This window comes from Rhinopithecus roxellana, chromosome 10, assembly GCF_007565055.1.
Source record: "Rhinopithecus roxellana isolate Shanxi Qingling chromosome 10, ASM756505v1, whole genome shotgun sequence".
Classification (NCBI taxonomy): domain Eukaryota; kingdom Metazoa; phylum Chordata; class Mammalia; order Primates; family Cercopithecidae; genus Rhinopithecus; species Rhinopithecus roxellana.
The window spans coordinates 71,776,052-71,798,960 of record NC_044558.1 but is presented as its reverse complement, the minus strand read 5'-3'; the positions used below and the strand labels follow the sequence as shown (position 1 = coordinate 71,798,960).

The 22,909-nt window shown below is 37.8% G+C and overlaps 1 protein-coding gene and 1 pseudogene across 24 annotated transcripts in view; one reads left to right on the top strand and one right to left on the bottom strand.

The window, feature by feature from the left end:
• Positions 1-22,909, top strand: part of PPHLN1 (periphilin 1) — a 129,368-nt gene that overhangs the window by 93,529 nt on the left and 12,930 nt on the right. The gene's annotated exons all lie outside the window — the stretch shown is intronic.
• Positions 20,956-21,800, bottom strand: LOC104677391 (annotated as a pseudogene). Its single transcript, XR_004059692.1, has one exon. The product of XR_004059692.1 is annotated as a fragile X mental retardation syndrome-related protein 1 pseudogene (transcript).

Genomic DNA, 22,909 nt, shown 5'->3' with positions numbered 1-22,909 from the left:
TTGTTTCTTTCATATCTTGTTAAAGACTATCTCTAAGTCTTTAATTGTATTTAATATGCCATGTAATTGATCCATTGAATATATTATATATATATATATATTTTTTCTTTTTTTCAATAACTTTTAGAGTACAAGTGGCTTTTAGTTATTTGGATGAATTGTATAGCCACACTTGTGCCACACTTGTGGCTGGCTACCACAGTTACTACTTGAGATGGTCACTACAGCAGTTACTACTGTTACAGCTTGAGACTCTAATTACAGCAGTCACTACTGTTACTGCCTGAGACCATCATTATGAGACTAAATGAAGGGACGAACATAGAAATGATAAAAAACAAACTGTTTTAAGGAAAGGCAACGAGGAGAAGAAGTCTGAGATTAGTACACCCGCCACCAAGTAGTGTATATCGTACTCAATAAATAGGTTTTTTAGTCCAGGTGCGGTGGCTCATGCCTGTAATCCCAGCACTTCGGGAGGCCAAGGCAGGTGGATCACCTGAGGTCAGGAGTTCAACACCAGCCTGGCCAATGTGGTAAAACCCTTTCTCTACTAAAAAGACAAAAATTAGCTGGGCGTAGTGGTGCATGCCTGTAGTCTCAGCTACTCGGGAGGCTGAGGCACAAGAATCACTTGAACCCGGGAGGTGTAGGTTTTCAGTGAGTGGAGATCGTGCCCTTGTACTCCAGCCTGGGGGGCAGAGTGAGAATTAGTCTCAAAAAAAAAAAAAAAGAAAGACCGGGTGCGGTGGCTCACGCCTATAATCCCAGCACTTTGGGAGGCCGAGACGGGCGGGTCACAAGGTCAGGAGTTCCAGACCAACCTGGTGAATATGGTGAAACCCGGTCTCTACTAAAAATACAAAAATTAGCTGGGCGTGGTGGTGTCCACACCTGTAGTCGCAGCTACTTGGGAGGCTGAGGCAGAAGAATTGCTTAACCAGGAGGCAGAGGTTGCAGTGAGCCAAGATCACGCCACTGTACTACAGCCTGGGTGACAGAGCGAGACTCTGTCTCAAAAAAGAAAAAGTAGTTTTTTGTCTCTCACATACCCCACCCTCCTGCTTGTGAGTCTCCATGGTCCATGATACCACTCTGTCTGCCTTTGCTTACCCAGTAGGTTAGCTCTCATTTGTGAGAACATACGGTATTTGGTTTCACTTTCTTGAGTTACTTCACGTAGAGTAATGGCTTCCAACTCTATCAAAATTGCTCCAAAAGGTATTATTTCATTATTTTTTACAGCTGAGTAGTATTCCTTGGTGTATATATACCGTATTGCTTTTAATTCGCTCATTGGTTGATGGATACTTAGGTTGGTTCCATATCTTTGCAATTGTGAATTGTGCTACAATAAACATATACAGGCAGGTGTCTTTTTAATTTTTTTCCTTCCATATTATATAAACACATGTCTTTTTGATACAATGACTCCTTTTCCTTTGGATAGATATGCAGTAGTGGGATTGCTGGATTGGATGGTAGATCTACTTTTAATTCTTTAAATCTCCATACTGTTTTCCATAGAGGTTGTAGTAATTTACATTCCCACCAGCTGAGTAAAAGTATTCCCTTTTCACTGCATCCACACCAACATTATTGTTTTTTGACTTTTTAACAGTCGCCCTTCTGGCTAGGGTAATGTATCTCATTGTTGTTTTAATTTGCATTTCTCTGATGATTAGTTATGTTGAACATTTTTTCATATGTTTGTTGGTCATTTGTATATCTTCTTTAGAGAATTGTCTATTCTTGTCATTTGCCTACTTTTTGATGAGATGATTATTTTTTCTTGCTGATTTGAGTTCCTTGTAGATTCTAGATATTAGTCCTTTTTCAGATGCATAGTTTGCAAATGTTTTCTCCCGTTCTGTGAGTTGTTTCCTCTGCTGATTATTTCTTTTGCTTTACAGAAGCTTTTTCATTTAATTAGGTCCTATTTTTGTTTCTGTTGCATTTGCTTCTGGGATTGTAGTCATAAATTCTTTGCCTAGGCCAGTGTCCAGAAGAGTTTTTCCCAGGTTATCTTCCAGAATTTTTATGGTTTCGGATCTTAGATTTAAGTCTTTGTTCCATCTTGAGTTGTTGATTTTTGTATAAAGGTAAGAGATCGAGATTCAGTTTCATTCTTCTACATGTGGCTATCCAGTTTTTCCAGCCCATTTATTAAATAGGGTGTCCTTTCCTGAATTTGTGTTTTTGTATGCTTTGTTGAAGATCAGTTAATTGTAAGTATTTGGCTTTATTTCTGGGTTCTCTATTCTGTTCCATTGGTCTATGTGCCTTATTTTATACCAGTACCATGCTGTTTTGATAACTATGTATAGGTATATGTATATATATGTTCTTTTGAGATAGAGCGTCACTCTCTCACCTGGGCTGGAGTGCAGTGGCACCATCTCGACTCACTGCAACCTCCACCTCCTGGGTTTAAGCGATTGTCCTGTCTCAACCTCCCAAGTAGCTGGGATTACAGGTGCCTGCCACCACACCCAGCTAATTTTTGTATTTTTAGTAGAGACGAGGTTTCAGCCATGTTGTCCAGGCTGGCCTCAAACTACTGACCACAAGTGATCTGCCCACCTCAGCCTCCCAAAGTGCTGGGATTACAGGTGTGAGCCACTGCGCCTAGCCGATAACTACAGTTTTGTAGTATAATTTGAGGCCAGATAACGTGATGCCTCCAGATTTGTTTTTGGTTTAGGATTGCTTTGGCTATTTGGGCTCTTTTTTGGTTCCTTATGAATTTTAGGATTTTTTTTTTCTAATTCTGTGAAAAATGATGTTGGTGTTTTATTATTATTTATTATTTTTTATTTTTTGAGAAGGTGTTTTGCTCTTGTCACCCAGGCTGGAATGCAGTGGCACCATCTCGGCTCACTGCAACCTCCACCTCCCTGGTTCAAGTGATTCTCCTGCCTGTCTCCCGAGTAGCTGGAATTACAGGCACCTGCCACCACACCCAACTTATTTTTGTATTTTTAGTAGAGACAGGATTTTACCATGTTGGCCAGGCTGGTCCCGAACTCCTGACCTCAGGTGATCCACCAGCTGCGGCCTCCCAAAGTGCTGGGATTACAGGCATGAGCCTGCTCCCGGCGATGTTGGTATTTTAATCGGAATTACTTTGAATCTGTAGATTGCTTTTGGCAGTATGGTCCTTTTCATGATATTGATTCTTCCAATCCGTGAGCATGGGATGTGTTTCTTTTTCAGCAGCTTCTTGTAATTCTCCTTGTAGAAATCTTTCATCACTCTGGTTAAGAATATTCCTAGGTATTTTATTTTATTTTTATTTTTTTGCAGCTATTGTAAAAGGGATTGAGTTCTTGATTTGATTCTCAGCTTGGTCATTGTTGGTGTATAGCAGTGCTACTGATTCACGTACACTGATTTTGTAACCCGAGACTTTACTGAATTTGTTTCTCAAACCTGGGAGTCTTTTGGAGGAGTCTTTAACGTTTTCTAGGTATATAGTCATCGTTGACGAACAGCAATAGTTTAACTTACTCTTTTTCTATTTGAATGCCCGTTATTTCTTTATCTTGCCTGATTGTTCTGGCTAGGCCTACTCCATTGAATTCTTAACGTTAGTTATATTCTTCATTTCTAGAAGTTCAATTTGGTTTTCTTTGCAAATTTGCCTAGAATTAGATTGTTTATAGCTCGTGTTATTCTCTCTTATATATTTAAACATTTTATAATCTGTAACTGATAATTTTAATATTGAAGTGTCAGGGTTTTAATTCAGCTGTTGTTTCTGCTGACTCTTACTCGTGGTAGCAGTTTCCCTTGTGTGTATTACATTTTGTGGTTGTGAGCTTATGTTCAGAATTTAAAGTACGTGTGAACGTAGACCTATCCTTACAAATACTCAAGGGCAACTGCATGTCTTTACTTAAGACCACAGGCCAAAATCTGTCATTTTTATTTTATTTTTTATTTTTATTTTTTGAGATGTAATCTTGCTCTGTCACCCAGGCTGGAGTGCAGTGGTGTGATCTTGGCTCACTGCAAATTCCACCTCCCAGGTTCAAGCAATTCTTCTGCCTCAGCCTCCCGAGTAGCTAGGACTACAGGTGCATGCCGCCACACCCAGCTAATTTTTGTATTTTTAGTAGAGACAAGGTTTCACCATCTTGGCCAGGCTGGTCTTGGAACTCCTGACATCATGATCCACTTGCCTTGGCCTCCCAAAGTGCTGGGATTACAGGCGTGAGCCACTACGCCTGGCCAAAACCTGTCATTTTCTTTGACCAGCAGGCAGTTTTTGTTTTCTCATTCATCTTTTCACAGAGATCCTAGCTTTATGTAGATACCTCAGATCCAGCTCACTCTTACATGGGCTCAAGGTAATATCTGTCATCCCTCCCAGGCTGATTCATGGTTCTTTGGGGCAGCCATGGCTTTACCACTGTATTAGTGTATCACTCTGATTTTTTGCTTTCTCTTCATCAACAGCTCCTGACAGTTTAAAAGAATGTGTTTCTAAATTTTTTGACTTTTAAAAGAATGTGTTTCTAAATTTTTTGAGGCAGAAGAATTTTCTGAGAAATATAGTGTGGTGTTTGGTCCTATCTTCATTTTACATGTTTGAAAAGGTCAAGTGACTTGTTCAAGTTTATACTAGAAATGGTAGAACTGTGAATACTTCTTATTTATTGCTTTCTAATATGCTTATTTGCCTTAAACTGAGATTTAAAATTATTTCCAGTTAGAACCAAAGAAGGCCTCTCTGTGAAAGTGACATTTGATCAGACTCTTAAAATTCAGGTAGGATTCTCATTGGTAGAGATAGGAGGTAAAAGGTTTTACAAAAAGGTGAATAACATGCATGTAAGTAGGAAAATAGGGAGCTATAGGGAATAATCAACAATTTTAAGTAGTTTAGTGTGGGTAAAATCATCTTACATGTGAATTTTTAAAATCTCGCCTCCTATACCCTTCATTCTCCCATGCTACTTCCCATTCACAGCATTTAATTGCATTGAATTCACAGAGTACAAATTTTTATTTACTGTGGTAAATTAGAAGGAGCTTGAATAGTCTTAAATAATGATCACAGAAACTTTGTCTTGACTTGGTAGAAATTGGAAGGAAGTGTTCTGTTTCAACCCCAACAGGTGTAGTGCAATTCAAGTCTGGCATTAACCACCTGGAGTCAGTGCATACCCCGCAATTAAAGGGCACAGTGTCCAACAGTACTGCCTTTACTTCAGACTTCAGCCTCACTTTGAGTATCCCCAGATCACCTGCACTTCTGTCAACTGGCTACAAATCCAGGGTTTTCCATGACCCTGTAAGGTTCAAGAATATGCTAGAACAACTCACAGAATTCAGGAGAGTGTTATACTTATGATTACAGTTTTATTATAAAGGGTACAAATCAGGAAGGAAGTATTCTGTTTCAACCTTAACTAGTCTACTGCAACTCAATTCTGGCACTAACCACTCAGAGTTAGTACAGACCCTACAAGTTAAAAGACACTGTCTTCAAATAATAACTGAGAAATTAAGGTAGTATGGAATAGGATGTGAATTTATAGACTGTATTTTACTGAAAATTGTAGATTTGTATTTTACTGAATTTTGTAGGTAGAATAAAGATAATAGATCGCAACCCAGTATCATTGTATGAGGATAGGTGGATCAGAGCCAGATTGTTGAAAAATTTGAAAGCCAGAAAAAAAGTGTTTGAATTGTATTGATGGGCTTGTGGAAGAATTTTGAATACATGAGTATTATGATTAAAATGTTTGTTGGAAGATTAGATTGGCTATACAGAAATGTTTGGCTACTTTTTGAGGCAGGAATAATGAGAGCCTAGGTTAAATTGGTAGAGTCTGAAATACAGAAGAATAAGTGCGTAAGAGTGTGTGGTAGGCACGTAAGTAAAACTCAGCGACCGATTTGTCTGTCTGTTGATCTGTTTTCTTTTGAGCACTTGTAAAAGAAGAAGGATAGTATGAGAGACTGAAGAGGAAAAACAGATTTAATAACTGATAAAGCAAGAGGGGTTATCAGTAGCACAGATACAGGAACTAATCTTGAAAATTCAGAGAAACCGTTTTCTGAGATAGGAGGAAAGGAAAATAAAGGACAACATTTTTGAGGTGGACAGGAGATAAGTTTGGGAAAGATGCAGTTTTGCCAAGAGTAGGGGGAAATGGGATAGGGAGAAGGAGGAGTCCTATCAGCAGTTGGAGTTCCTGAATTGGGTGTGCAAAGGGCTTAGAATACCCCATATGTTACATGTTGATATAGAGGTCAACAAGAAAGACTAAGTAAGGAGTTCATGGTGGATCAAATAATTGCAGTTTTGGACTTTTTCCAACAATTCACAGCATCCTTTGAGTAAGGGTAGAAAGGCAAACCAGATTGTTTATCCATAATTGACCAAGTAAGAACACTTCAAATGTTATTAAATAAAAGCTGCCCCTGATAAGGTGATGAAGATGATGATTTTATAGAAAAAAAAATAACGATACAAACTTAGTCTCTTTTAGTTTTTCACTCAGTTGTTTATTTGCCAAGAAGTTTGACCAGTTCTCTGAGTAACTAGATTATTGGGACAGTTCAAAATTAAAAAGACAAGTGATAAAAATTAAACTTATATCCATAACTCAGCTGAACTGTTGATTGTAATGCTTCTAAAGAGGGAAAAAAGAAAAAAGCCGTTTTTTTTTTTTTAAATCAGGTCAGGAAATGGAGAACGTATTTAAAATTTTCCACCTAAACGGAATGAACAATACTATTTTAAAACAAAGATGAGCACTGCAGAATATTTTGAAACTCAGTCTCCCTAGCCAAATGGAGTATTGCAATATTTTTTTTTTTTTCCTGACGTGTAAACGTGTTAAATGCAATGGCTTCCCTATTTGAAACCCTCCAGTGGTTTCCCATTATACTTAGAATAAAAATCCAAAGTCTTCACCATGGCTGTAGAGAGCTGCAACTCTGTATACTACCTCACCCTCCAAATTACTTTCGTGTTACCCTCGTGACTCACTGTTCTGCAGTCATACTGGCCTCTGCTCTACTGGGCATGCTTTTTCTCCTTCTTTAGAGCCATTTTTGATTCTGTCTTCTACTAAGCATTCTCTCTCTGGCCTCTGCTAAATGTTACCCTTTCCCTAAAATTTTTCTTTGCCTCCCTAACCAGTCTAAGTAATTCTGCATCATTGAACCTACTTTATTTCCTTCATAATAACTTAACACAATTATACATTTTTTTGTTTTTATACATTTTAAAAATATCTTTCCAGCTAAAAAGAGAGTTTCCGGAGGATAGGCACTACATGTTTTTTTTCACTGCTTGTACTGAGCCTTCACTTAATAACTCCTCAAATGTTTGTTGAATGAATTAATGGTTTCTAAGTAATAAGTGCTTTATGTACATTCTCTCATTTAATTCTCACAAAAGGTAAGATATTATTATAATTCCTGTGTTACAAATAAGGAAACTGTACCCCACAAATATATACAATCATTATTTGTCAGTTAAAAATCAAATTTAAAATAAAAACAAATAAATTGGGACTTAGAGTAGCGTTACCTAGCACCCCAAACTTAGGGCTCCATGACCATAAAATCTTCATCCCTCTGCCACATTTCCCTGTCATCTCATTAATAGCTTAAATTCTTTCATACGTGTATTTTAAAGTAAGAGAGAATGACATTTTAAATGCTTAGAGCATGCTTTTCTTGCCTTTTTTTTTTTTTTTTTTTTTTTTTTTGAGATGGAGTCTCGCTCTGTTGCCCAGGCTGGAGTGAAGTGGTGTGATCTCGGCTCACTGGAACCTCTGCCTCCTGGGTTCAAGCGATTCTCCCGCCTCAGCCTCCTGAGTGACTGGTATTACAGGCACCCACCACCACACCTGGCTACTTTTTGTATTTTTGGTACAGACAGGGTTTCATCACGTTGGCCAAGCTGGTCTCGAACTCCTGACCTCAGGTGATCTGCCTGCCTTGGCTTCCCAGAGTGCTGGAATTACAGGCTTGAGCCACCGGGCCTGGCCTTTATACTTTCTATATAGTAGTTACATCTATGGAAATTAAAAATTGAAGAGTAGAGTGGTTTTGTTTTTAGTTTCACTTTTGAAGGCTGAATTGTATTTAAATTATATCTGTGTTGTTTACTATGAATAAGAAGTTACTTGTGTTGGTTATGTTTGGCCTAAGTAGAAAGAAAATAAATTATGCCTGTGGTAATATTTTTACATTTTTTCCTTTCCATGTGGCATATTTGTGGATATGAGTGGCTAATTTCCCAAGATTATAACAAGTTGATTCTTATTGTACAAAGTAATTGAATTTGAAACTTTCACTGTGTAATTATATCTGTATATGATGACTTGAAGGCTAAGAAAGCAATTTAACCTGATTTCTATATGGATAGTTGAGAGTGTGTTCAGTATTTGAGGAGAATGATTGTTGCTGCTTCTGCTGCTTCTAACAGAAATATAGGATATCATAGTCAAAATTGACTTTTAAAGTTATATTTAGGTTGTTCCAATTTAATTAACATGACTTCTTTGCCGTCAAAAAATAGAGTACAGGATGCAGCTGCTACACAGTTGAACTATATGGGATAAATACTGGCTTGAATCACTGGAGAGGATTTAGTGTTAGAGGAAAAATTTTAGAGCTTTCCTGTCACACCTACACAATGGACTGAAAACTTTTCCTTTTGTTTTTACATATGTTTACCTTTTAAGATTGCTTCATCTTAGTAATATACATCTTAAATATATGTCATCTTGAATGGTACAACTTTTGGACTAGTTTTGTCTGAGAGTGTGTACATACCTTTTTTTTTGAAAAAGACAATATAAATAGGTTTTTAGACATTTTGAAACTTGTCTCTTTGTGTGTGTGTATGTTTTTCTCCTTTGGTGTTCATGGTTTTGTGACGAAAATTGTATGTGCAGTGAAGCAGGGTATTTCTAAATGATTTTTTTTTTTTTTCTGAGATGGAGTCTCACTTTGTTGCCCAGGCTGGGGAGTACAGTGGTGCCATCTCAGCTTACTGCAGCCTCCGTTTCCCAGGTTCAGGTGATTCTCTTGCCTCAGACTCCTGAGTACCTGAGATTACAAGCGTGTGCCACCATGCCCAGCTACATATTCCCTTCCTCCCTCCCTCCCTCCCTCCCTCCCTCCCTCCCTCCCTCCCTCCCTTCCTCCCTCCCTCCCTCCCTTCCTTCCTTCCTTCCTTCGTCTCTCTCTCTCTCTCTCTCTCTCTTTCTTTCTTTCTTTCTTTTTTTTTTTTTTGTAGAGACGGGGTTTTGCCATGTCAGACAGGCTGGTCTCAAACCCCTGACCTCAAGTGACTCACCCGTTTGGCCTCCCAAAGTGTTGGGATTACACGTGTGAGCTACTGCGTCTGGCCTCTGATTGAATTTTATTCTCTTCCCACAGTGTAAGAATTCTCTTATAGGGAAAACAATTTTAGTCCAAATCTTATCTTGATTGTGGTCAGGATTTGATTCTCACAAAATAATAAAATGTTGTTAATCCAGTACAGGAATTGGGTATTTTAACTAGAGTATGGTTTGTGCATTTGATTGATGATCACTTTACACAATTTGCATAGAAAACATATTGCTAAGCCAACTATCAGCAAGATTCTGTGTGTATTTTTTATATATGAATAATTGATACTAAATACTGAGTTTTATTTGTCAAAAACAAGTATTTACAACAAAGTGTTTACATTTAAAAGTTATAAACTTATTATTAGCTTTCAGGATACTGTGTTTTATGCTTTTCACTATTTTGAAATGACATTATAATGTGAACTTTCTTCACTGGTGATTTCAGAAATTGTTTGTTATAATTCACCTTCCTTGTAATTCTAAATCTATTATGGTTTTAGTTGTAATCTTAACCAAGGAATAATTTTTATTGACCACCTCCCTTTGAACAGATTTATTCACTAATATCAGTTACTTTACATGTGGATCAGTTGGTTAGGATGATCAAAATGTCTGATTAAAATTTGAGCCAAGGCCAGAATATTTGATTTTAGAGTTTTAGATAAATCAGAGATAATTAAAAATCAACTTTTTCGGCCGGGCGCGGTGGCTCAAGCCTGTAATCCCAGCACTTTGGGAGGCCGAGACGGGCGGATGACGAGGTCAGGAGATCGAGACCATCCTGGCTAACACGGTGAAACCCCGTCTCTACTAAAAAAATACAAAAAATTAGCCAGGCGAGATGGCGGGCGCCTGTAGTCCCAGCTACTCCGGAGGCTGAGGCAGGAGAATGGCGTAAACCCGGGATGCGGAGCTTGCAGTGAGCTGAGATCTGGCCCCTGCACTCCAGCCTGGGTGACAGAGCAATACTCCGTCTCAAAAAAAAATCAACTTTTTCTCAGCCTTACATTGGGAGGCTCTGAGGTAGTTACAAAGGAAGCAAAAGAAGTGGTTCTGTCCTCAAGATAATGGAGGAGGTAGGAAGGACAGAAAGATACTTACATTTCTTAAATATTTAGAGTAACCTAGAAAAATTGATCTAGAAAGACTTTGTGAAAACTATCTTTATTTTATTTATTTATTTATTGAGATGGAGTTTCGCTCTGTTGCCTAGGCTGGAGTGCAGTGGTTTGATCTTCGCTCACTGCAACCTCCCACTTCCCAGGTTCAAGCGATTCTCCTGTCTCAGCCTCTCTAGTAGCTGGGATGACGGGCATGCATCACCACGCCTAGCTGATTTTTGTATTTTTAGTAGCAATGGGGTTTCGCCATGTTGTTCAGGCTGCTCTCAAACTCCTGACCTTAAGCAATCCACCCGCCTCGGCCTTCCAAAGTGCTGGGATTACAGGCATGAGCCATTATGCTGAGCTGTGACAAATATCTTAAACAAAATTTTGAAGAAATTAAAGAAGCAGCCAGGGGAATCCAGATGGCATATGAGAGAAGTTAAAATGCTTTAAAATGTATGGTATATAGTATTTTAATGGGTGATGAGAAAGTTTTAGTAGCTAAGATTTTGTTGAATTTAAGTGGATCAGATCTTCAGAAACCAGAGGAGCAGTATACTGGGAAGGTTGGAGGGTTTTTTTGATGTAGGATTTTTGTTATTTTGTTTTTATTTTAATTTTATTTTAAGGAAGATGGCACCTGTGAATAAGAAAGTTTAGAATAAAAATAGGCTAGAAGCAAAACTGCTAGAAAGAAAGCTACTGTGCTGTGATGTAACAGTGCTGTATTGGTTAGATCCATGCTAGTGTTATGAGTGTAGAAATAATGAAACCAGAAGTAAGAGTGCACAGAGTCAGATTTCAGCATTAATGGTACCTCTAAAGGCATGTAATCAGTCCTTTTAAAAATACTACAATAATTTAGCAGTTAATTTTTACAAATGACTTAGTGTTTTTCAGAAAATAAGTCAAACCATAAGTAATAATTTCTGAACTTTTAAATACTGTAACACAAACAGCACTAAACCCTCAGCAAAGCCACATTTTGATGTTTATGCTTTTTATTGTGATAGGACACTGAAAATGTGTATGAGGAGAAGAATGGTTTAATGCCTTTTTCCAGGATGTGTTTACATGAAAAATTTCTGTTTATGTTGTATCTACATGAGCACATGGTAGTCTTCCACGAAGTGAGGTTAAAGGGGAAATGACAGCCCTACTGTTTCTTTTGGCTCTTGTACTAAGTTGATCAGCCTTCTGACTCTTATCTGAACCAATCAAATGTTCAGCACTACTAAAACAAAGATTTTTATTCCTGGCTTTCCCTATTATTCTTTCCTAAAATTGACTAGTCATTCCCATTTTAGTGATTTTACTAACCAAAAAAGTTACAATGTTGTAAACTAATAGTTCAAGTTTAAAAAAATCAATTTTAAAAAAATGCTACATACTGAAAATATGTATAGCAAGGTTCATTTGATTTTAAGGATTTAAGTAGAATTTCTTAGTTATAATACTACCATTTTTGCCCTTGTAATTTCTAATAAATAGAAATACTGAGATGTGTTCCTTAATACTGACTTACCCCAAATTATCTGCAAACAATACGTTAATTTAATTTGACTGGATTCCTACCTTGAATCCTTGGCTGTAGGTAAATTCTATTTTCAAAAAATCTGCTTGAAAATAAGATTAATATCTTCATTTACTAAAACTTAATAGCACTGTTCTTAGTAACTAACACCTGGTATTTACCTTGAGCATAAAGTGGAAGTAGCAATGTGACTAGTTGATGTAATAATGACAGCATGATTCTAACATTAGTGTGTTCATTTTTGTGCACAGTATTATTCTCTGATTCTTGGAAGGAACTTAGTATCATTTGAGAAGTCAGTAGCAGTTTATATTTGTATTGCTAGCTGGACAAATCAAGATTAATTATAATTCATATACCAGTTACTCTATGAATTTTGCTATAAAAGTATGGACTAGAAAATATCTACAGACAGATCTTGAAAATATGGACTTCCATTTATATAGAATAGTATTTATGGATTTTCCCCACTGTACATAATGCCTTCAGAAATAAAAGTAAAATAATGAATTATTGTAAATATTAATTAACTTTAACCTACTTTTAATCTACCTGATACAACAGTTCCTATTTTTAAAATGAAGCTGTGCTATTTATATTAGTTATGAATAATTCCTTTCTTCTGGAAAGAAAAAACACATCTTGGAAGTATTCAGAGTGGTATTGTATGTTACCTAATTGAAAAGTCCCTCTCTGGGAGAAGTATGATTAAGTAAACTGATAATATTCTATTATCCTACATTTATGTGTGATGAGCTGAAAGCAGATACATTATTCTTTTTTTCCAGTAGGAGTAGCGATAGCTATATTTTCAATGGAAACTTTAAGGATTAGTAATTGTTTAGCTTTTAACGTGGAAATTTTTTTTTTTTTTTTTTTTTGAGACTGAGTCTCACTCTGTTGCCCAGGCTGGAGTGCAGTGGCATGATCTCAACTCACTGCAACCTCTGCCTCCTGGTTCAAGTGATTCTCCTGCCTCAGCTTCCCGAGTAGCTGGGACTACAGGCATGAGCCACCATGCCCAGCTAATTTTTCCATTTTTAGTAGAGATAAGGTTTTACCATGTTGGCCAGGCTGGTCTCAAACTCCTGACCTCAGGTGATCCTCCCACCTCAGCGTCCCAAAGTGCTGGGATTATAGACGTGAGCCACCGCACCCGGCCGACCATGAACAATTATAGCCTATCTTTAACTACGTTGAATAGAGGCTTGTGAAGCACCTTTGATGGGTTTTGCAATTACATTGATGAGAAAATAGATTTATAACATCATGATGGCATTTCTGCCAATGTTAAAGCACTGCTGATAAGCAGATAAGCCTATACTTGCACTGCAAGTATAATTGCACAGGCCTGCACTGCTCCCAGAAGGCCAGGTAACATCTATTCCATGAAGCAGTCTATCATGGTAGGTATCTGGCATTTTAAAAGTTTAAAAACGTTATAAAACCCACTCAAACTACCTTCAGCAAGTAAAGGCAAAGTATTGAAAAATTGCGGGGGTTTCTTATGTAACAGGACCGAAACGAAGTTTAGAACCTGGAACTAGAAGAGCACGAGGCAGCTTATTTTCTTCCATAATTTCCCTCTTTCTTCCCTTGCCTCCTTCCGCCACCTTCCTGCAATCCCTGTTTCCTATGTATTCCTTGGTAATGTCAACATCATAAGCCCAACTTTTTATAAGCTAGTGAACTCTAGGATTCATCTTTATTACCAAAACTCTTAAATCGTGTCTTCTATAAATGCATATTTTTTGGTTGGCATATAGTGTAAATACAGCTTTGGGGGCCTATCTTAGGAGGCTGGGGAGGGAGCAGCTAAACAGAAACTGCCTGTTTACTGGAGCTGTAGGTAATCCTGATCACCCTGCACTAGCACTTTCTGATCCTGTTACCTCCTAGCTACCCCCACTCGCTTCAGCGACAAAAAAAGAGATTATGGCATACATTTTGAAAGTCTCCCAGAAATACTGCATGAACAAACACTAATTTTTCTTGAGCTGAAAAGTCACAATACCTTGATACTATAAAAAAAAAGAAAGTTTTTCTAAACATACAGAATATTTAAACTTTAATGTCACAGAAAACAGAAAAAGAAAAAAGCATAATAACACATGTACTGATACTACATGGTTTTTCAGTATAAGACATGGAGGAATTTCATAGTAGCAAAAGTAACTTCTACTAAAATCAACTTTCCAATACAGATTTTTTTCCTGAGGTTTTTATTTTATTTTATGTATTTATGTGTGTATGTATGTATGTATTTTTGATATGGAGTTTCGCTCTTGTTGCCCAGGCTGAAGTGCAATGGTGTGATCTTGGCTCATTGCAACCTCTGCCTCCCAGGTTTAAGCAATTCTCCTGCCTCAGCCTCCCGAGTAGCTGGGATAATAGGTGTGCACCACCACGCCCGGCTAATTTTTTTTTTTTTTCCAGTAGAAACGGGGTTTCACCATGGCCAGGCTGGTCTTGAACTTTTGACCTCAGGTGATCGGCCTGCCTTGGCCTCCCAGAGTGCTGGAATTACAGGCGTGAGCCATCGCGCCTGACCTATTTTATTTTATTTTATTTTATTTTATTTTATTTTATTTTATTTTATTTTTTTGAGACAAGAGTCTTGCTCTGTTGCCCAGGCTGGAGTGCAGTGGCGATAATCTTGGCTCACTGCAACCTCCACCTCCCGAGTTCAAGCAATTCTCCTCCCTCAGCCTCCTGAGTAGCTGGGATTACAGGCGCACGCCACCATGCTCGGAAAATTTTTGTATTTTTTTAGTAGAGTTGGGGTTTCACCATGTTGGCCAGGCTGGTCTCGAACTCCTGACCTTGTGATCCGCCTGCCTCAGCCTCCCACAGTGCTGGGATTACAGATGTGAGCCACTGTGCCAGGCCTCCTCAGGTTTTTAAAATGACTGTTATTTTTTAGAAGTTAACATGTGCATCATAGGTAACTGAAAAACAAGGAAGCAAGGAACAAAGTCATCCATAATTACAAGTAGTTTACAGTTTGATGGTCCTTCTAGGTCCTGTGTGTGTATACACGATATAGGATTTTAATAATGAAAGAAGTGGGATAGTAGAGTGAATGTGCCTGGTCCACTGGATCATCTGTCAAAAGAAACTAAGGGGGAACTTGCCTCTTCTGCAGGATACGTTGAAAATGTCCCATATCAACCATAAAATGCTCTTTAACCAACCACAGCGTAAGTAGCTTACAGAACAATAATGCTTTTCCCAGCATGGGGCAGATGGCTGATCTCACCTTTTTATTTCTGTTTATCTTAGTGGCATCCTTGAAGCTATATGGAAAAATAACCCATGTTTCAAATTTCACTAGGGGAATGACTTGAGTACCTTAAAGTACAGTATTAGACATGAAACACACACACACACACACACACACACACCCCTCATGTATTGTCTCATGGCAGTTAGGAATCATAATCAGATGACCTGCTTCCAGACTCCTCCAAGCCAGTTCCTTTACGCTACTCTTCAAAACCAAGCAGGTTCATTTATCTGTGCTAAGGATTTAGTTCAGTCATGGCTTCATTTCTGTTTTGGATTTAAATAATTATCTTGCCTGGTAGCAGCAGTATGATGAGGAGTGAATTTGAAATCTAGGCTGTGAATGTTCATTGTATTTCTTACAATTAACTCCTTTAATCTTTCTGCTTCACTATTTTTATAAAATAAGGCCAGTAACTCCAGAGTGCTTTTGAGGATTCTGGTACATAAAATACGAAGGTCTATATGAAAATATTAAGTTAGTAAAAATACTTCTCATTTGCTAGGAATTTTAAAATGCCATTATATTTGAATAAGCCAATAAAAAGACCTTTAGAATTGTAGCCCACAGCCATCCTTAGACATGGAGACCTTTGCTAGGATTCCTCCCTATTTTCCAAAAATTCTTCTTGTGTGGTGAGGCCTCCCTGAGTTGAGAGCTCAACTCATTGGACCCTGTAACAGTTAAAACTTCTAGGTTCTGAGACATAACTTCCATATCTTCAGAAGATAAGGAGACCTGTATATTGAATTGTCTCCAACTTCTTTTGTGGTAGATGAGCTGGGAAGGAAGTGGAGGGGGTGGGTCTTGAAATAGCTAAGCTGTTTCCTGCTTAGTCACTCCTGCTGACAAATTTCTCTCCTGTTGGAGAGTAACTGGGCGGATCTTGCGCCTTACAGGTTTCTCAAACCAATGTAAGGCTTTTTTTCACTTTGAGAACTGGCTGTTGCCAGTTAATTACTTTCTTTTAGCCTTAGTCAGATCTAAAATGTGACCTTTTGTACAGTCAGGATATTACACTTTTCTGATAGATAATATTAAATCATTTCATGAAGACTAGACTACCTCATCTGTGAAACTGTAAAATGATTTATTTGAATTTATTGTGTTTAAAATAAATTTTCTTTGGATAATTCTCAAATATTTCTTTTGTAAGCTGTATATAAAAATCAATTCAGTGTTTACATAAGAATTTTGCTGTTTTAAGCAAAAAGAACAAATCTGGAGGCATCACATTACCTAATTTCAAACTAGACTGTAAGGCAATACTCACCAAAAATATCATGGTACTGGCATAAAAACAGGCACATAGATCAGTGGAACAGAATAGAGAACCCAGAAATGAACTCAAATACTTACTGCCAACTGATCTTCGACAAAGCAAACAAAAACATAAAGTGGGGATAGGACACCCTGTTCAACAAATGGTGCTGCTACATGTAGGAGAATGAAACTGGATCCTCATCTCCCACCTTATACAAAAATCAACTCAAGATGGATTAAGGACTTACATCTAAGACCTGAAACTATAAAAATTCTAGAAGACAAACTTTGGAAAAACTTTTCTAGACATTGGCTTAGGCAAGGATTTCATGACCAAGAACCCAAAAGTAAATGCAATAAAAACAAAGATAAATAGCTGAGACTTAATTAAACTAAAGAGCTTTTGCACAGAAAAAGGAACAGTCAGCAAAGTGAACAGACAACCCACAGAGTGGGAGAAGATCTTCACAATCTGTACATCTGACAAAGGACTAATATCTAGAATCTACACCAAACTCAAATCAGCAAGAAAAAAAAAAAAAACAATCCCATCAAAAATGGGCTAAGGACATGAATAGACAATTCTCAAAAGAAGATACACAAATGGCAACAAACATATGAAAAAATGCTCAGCATCACTAATGATCAGAGAAATGCAAATCAAAACCATAATGCAATACCACCTCACTCCTGCAAGAATGACCATAATCAAAAAATGAAAAAACAGTAGATGTTGGCACGGATGTGATGCAGAGGGAAGACTTCTACAGTGCTGGTGAGAATGTGAACTAGTACAGCCACTATGGAAAACAGTGTGAACATTCCTTACAGAACTGAAAGTAGAACTACCATTTGATTCAGCAAGCCTACTACTGGGTATCTACCCAGAGGAAAAGAAGTCATTATATGAAAAAGATACTTGCACATATATGTTTGTAGCAGCACAACTTGCAATTGCAAAATCATGGGACCAACCCAAATGTCCATCAGTCAATGGGTGGATAAAGAAACTGTGATATATATATATATATATATAAAATATAATATGTATATATTATATATAATAGAATATATATTATATATATATAAATAGAATACTACTTAGCTATAAAAAGGAGTGTATTAGTGGCATTTGCAACGACCTGGGTGAGATTGGAGACTATTATTCTAAGTGAAGTAACGAACTCAGGAATGGAAATCCAAACATCGTATGTTCTCACTCATATGTGGGAGCTAAGCTATGCGGAATGCAAAGGCCTAAGAAAGACACAGTGGACTTCGGGGACTCAGGGGAAAAGGGTGGAAAGGGGGTGAGGGATAAAAAAAGACCACAAATTGGGTGCAGTGTATACTGCCTGCTCAGGTAATGGGTGCACCAAAATCTCACAGATCACCACCATAGAACTTACTCATGTAACCAAACATCACCTGTTCCCCAGTAACCAATGGAAATTTTTTAAAATTTAATTAAAAAAAAAGAATTTTGCCATTTTATTTTATTTAAACTTAAGGGACTTTCTAAGTTACAGATATCTTTTAGGGAGCTGAATTGCCATCTGAAACTGTGGTCTGTTTCATTATGATGGATATTTTGGACATGACTTGGGAAATGTGCAAATTAAGCCTACTCCTCCTTGCTTTTGTTAAAGAATTTTTATTCTCAGACACGACAGTATCAAAAGCCAAATGAAATTTTATCATATCTCAAAATATTTGTACTCATTTTCTCAGCAGTTAGAATTTTAAAGCCTATTTTATTATGTATTTAATTGGCTTTCATCCTGTGTTCATGAATATTTTTCTTTAGGTTTAGCCTTTCTATGTGTTTTGCATCTTAGAAATTCTTTTCCCAAGCCAGTAATTGACATTGAATACAAAATTACTTTTCTCAAAATTCGTTGAGCAATGAATACGTTGGTTTTTTCCCTAATCAACAGTCTTTAGTTGTTTGTTTATTGTCTGTTGAATGAGACAAAAAATGTCTACAGTGTTTCTACCATAAGTTATTTTAAGTCTAAGAGTTTGGTCTTTGCCTTACCTGCTCATGTCTAGCTCCATTTTGATTCCATTCTACTATCTTTCCCAAACCTTCCCTATTCCAAGATTCATTACTCTTTAAACACACTATGCTTTTTTGCTTTCAAGGTGCTTAGAACAGTTCACATTGTCTTAGTGCGCCCCCCATGATCTTTTATTTGGAATAATTACAACACTTTGTATTTATCTTATGGCATTTACCATATTCTACCTTGTTGTTTGGTAATTTTTATCTATTGGTTTTTTACTAGAATGTAAAGTCCTTGAACAGAGCATGTTGTACTCTGACCAATTCCAGTGCTTTAACATAGAAGGTGAGCTCTAGTTGTGTGGCAGGCACATTTATCTGTCATTCACACTCATGTCGGCATTTGCAGATTCATTAATATCTAACCCATATTGAGAAGATGCAAAGCTCATCCTCCAGGGTCAAAGCAGAACAGATCCGTCTTCATTTTATTTTGAAAATTTTCAAACATGAAGAAAAGTTGAAGAAATTGTCTGGCGCACACTCATATACATATCACCTAGATTCTATAATTAAGCTTTTGCTCTATTTGTTTTGTCACTTATCTTTCCATTTCTGGATATAATAAGAAATATATATTTGGCCTCTGCCCCCATTTCTTGGCACACAGCTTCTAGAATCTTAAAGTGATAAATGTCTTTTTGTATGTGAATGAGGGAACCAATGGCTGGGGGAGCTCCTGGATAGCCTCTGTTTAGGGGCTGATTGCCCAGGGTAACCAACCATGTGTTTAGAGAGTTGGAACTTTCAGCCTACCCCCTTAACCTCTAAAGGGGTGGAGAGGGACTGAAGGTTGAGCTGTTCTCTGAAGGCCAGTGATCTCATCAGTTGTGTTTTTGTGATGGGTCTTCGATTTAGCTGCTCTTCTGTCTCTGTCTCTGTCTCATAAACACACACACACACACACACACACACACACACACACACACAGACACATATACCCCTATAGTTGACACTTGAACAACTCAGGGATTTGTGATGCTGTCTCTCCCTGCCCGCCCTCCCGCTGCAACATTTGAATATTCAGGTATAACTTTTGACTGCCCCAGAACTTAACTACAGATAGTCTGCTGTTGACCAAAAGCCCTATCAATAATATAGTCAGTTAACACATATTTTGTATGCTATACATATTATATATATTATATTCATTTTGTTTTGTTTTGTTTTGTTTTTTTGAGACAGAGTAACCAGGCTGGAATGTAGAGTGCAATGGTGTGATCTCAGCTCACCGCAACCTCCACCTGCCCAGTTCAAGCAATTCTGCCCCAGCCTCCTGAGTAGCTGGGATTATAGGCGCCCACCACCACCATGCCCAGCTAAATTTTGTATTTTTAGTAGAGATGGGGTTTCACCATGTTGGCCAGTCTGGTCTCAAACTACTGACCTCAGGTGATCTACCCACCTTGGCCTCCCAAAGTGCTGGGATTATGAGCGTGAGCCACCATGCCTGGCCAATACGCTGTATTCTCTCTCTTTTTTTGGAAGATCAAAGTTTATTTACTATCTGCATACAAAAACATATTGCACATCAAACAACCGAAACAAGAAAAAAAAAAACACTCTACTGAAGACTAGTGTGTAGTTTATATAGAATAAACCTTCTGGAAATTAATCTTTTCAGTAGTTCCGGTTATGTCTGAATGGACGTGACTAATTCAGCTTAGTGTTTTAACTAAAGCTGTGTTTGATGTTTAAATACTGTGCACTTTAATAAATAAACCAAACAAAGCCTCAAGGTGGAACAGTCACTGCCAAATATCACACAGTGTCCCTGCAGATGAGAGTTTAACAAATGTATTCCATTGGTCTGCAGATTTTCCACTACATACAGCATTTTAAAAACCCATTAAAACAGACCAGTTCCTAGACTAAACTAATGAAGAAATTACAATTCAGTGCAAAATATTTTAGATTGCGTTTTATTCTAGTTTTCTTCCGATGAAGAAGTGGTTGCATATTAAAAATGTTACAAAAGCAGCCAGTGCTTTCATAAAGAATATTATGTTAGGGATCCCATCCCACCCACCACCCCCCATCTCTGCCATATTTTGAAAACAAAGTAACATTTCCTATAGCCAGCAACTTTTAAAAAATTTACATATACTATTCTTAAGGCATATCTGATAATATATTTTATAACACAGTAGGTGTCAAAGTATGTTTAACATATGATTTATTCAGGATTCCTCCCCTTTTTGAATTCCAAATGGTGGAACTGAAAGTGCGATGTAAAGATTGGCAATCCATATTCTATCTTTGGCAAGCTGGTACAAGCATTATTGTAAATGTAATGTACAAGAACTGTAAACTAGGACTTCTTCGGTTTATGAAACACCATTGAGGACTGCTGCTTCTTGACTGTTTTCTTCTTTTAAGGTATTAATCTTTTCTTCTCCCGGAGTATGCTGTAGCAATGTCATTGCCAGAAGCACTAGTTGGGCTATTTATTGCCTTTTCTGAAGGACCATGCTCTTCAATCACATCTTTTGCCTAGCCCATTTTCAGTAACTGAAGCTGTATCAGATTCAGTCATTCCATCCATCAGAACAGCATCTTCATCAGTCCTTCGTCTACGAGACCTCGTATGACAATTAGTACTGTGATGAGGTTCGCTGGCATCAGTGTCTGCAGTCTGATCTGATTCTGTATTATCAAGTAAGCTGTATGGATTGCTGTCTGGATCTTTGAGCACAGAAATGATGGAGGATTTGCCACCATGTGGTCCACCACGACCTTGACCCCCTGAAACACTTTGCATCTTCCTCCTGGGTGTCTCCTGCTGTCATGCTGATGTCGGCTGTCTTGATCATCTTCTCCTGCCAATGACCAATCACTCAGCTTGTCTTTACCCTCAGATTCTATTTCAGAGGGTTTAGACAGCTCAGAATTTGTACCATAACTAGAGGTGTAATTAGGGCCCTGACAACCTCTGCCTCTTCCACTATAAGACCTAGAACCAATCTCTTGTAACTGCTCATCAATCTGTAGGCGTTCCATTCTTAGCTGTTCTACTTCCTTTAGATAAGCAATATGGTACTCTAAAAGAACTTGCACATTTCCAATGGTTTCTTTAGTGCCAACAGATACAAATGGAATCATACCGTCTTCTCTGGGTAGTTTATTTTCACTGTCTCCTTCAATTCTCACCCAAACTGTATCAGATTTGTCTACTATTTCTTTTTTTTTTTTTTTTTTTTTTTTTTTTTTTTTTTTTTTTTTTTTTTGAGAAGGAGTCTCACTCTGTCACCCAGGCTGGAGTGCAGTGGCCAGATCTCAGCTCACTGCAAACTCCGCCTCCCGGGTTTACGCCATTCTCCTGCCTCAGCCTCCCGAGTAGCTGGGACTACAGGCGCCCGCCACCTCGCCCGGCTAGTTTTTTGTATTTTTTTAGTAGAGACGGGGTTTCACCGTGTTAGCCAGGATAGTCTCGATCTCCTGACCTCGTGATCCGCCCGCCTCGGCCTCCCAAAGTGCTGGGATTACAGGCTTGAGCCACCGCGCCCGGCCGTCTACTATTTCTTGAATAACTTTCCCATTTTTTTCCAATTACTTTTCCAGTGAGATTCTTAGAAGCCTGAATAAAATCCTGCACAAATTCCAAGAAACCTCTAGCCTTTTTTACAGCATCAGCACTCTCTCTATAGATTCTTAATGTTTCAGTGTCTTCATCTAGCTCAATGGCGGTAACTCCAGGAACCTTCCTAGCTTGCTGAATGTTACTACCATGTATTCCTATTGCCACGTCCATTAAATCTTCTCTCACAACAAATTCCTCATGAAAAGCTGCTGCAAGTTGTACTTAATTTATAATTGATTTTGTAGTTGCTTCCTTTTGTGGTTGTAATAATTTCACTTACATATGAATGCAGGCACTATAGCTCTGATCCATGTGTTCGTAATGCATTTCTTAGCAACCACCAGTGTTCTTTTTAGAAGCTGTGTTTTTAAGAGGCAGTGGGACTGCAGCTTTGAGGAGGACTCAAAGATATCTTCTTCTATTAATACAGCACAAACAGCAACATAGATTACAATAGTTTTGGCACCTTCTGCATTGCAAAGGCCCAAATTAAAGGGTTTAAATTTATCTCCAGTATTTAATATCAATGTACTATCACTTTTTTCCTGACCTCATCAACACATTAGACATTATGAATGGTTCCTTGTATATTACGCCCCAATTGGAGTTTCTTTTTTTAACTTATTTTTATGTACCTTTCATTAAAAGGTTGTAGAACATTTTACAGATGCTAATTTTATTTCACAATGCTCCTATAAAAG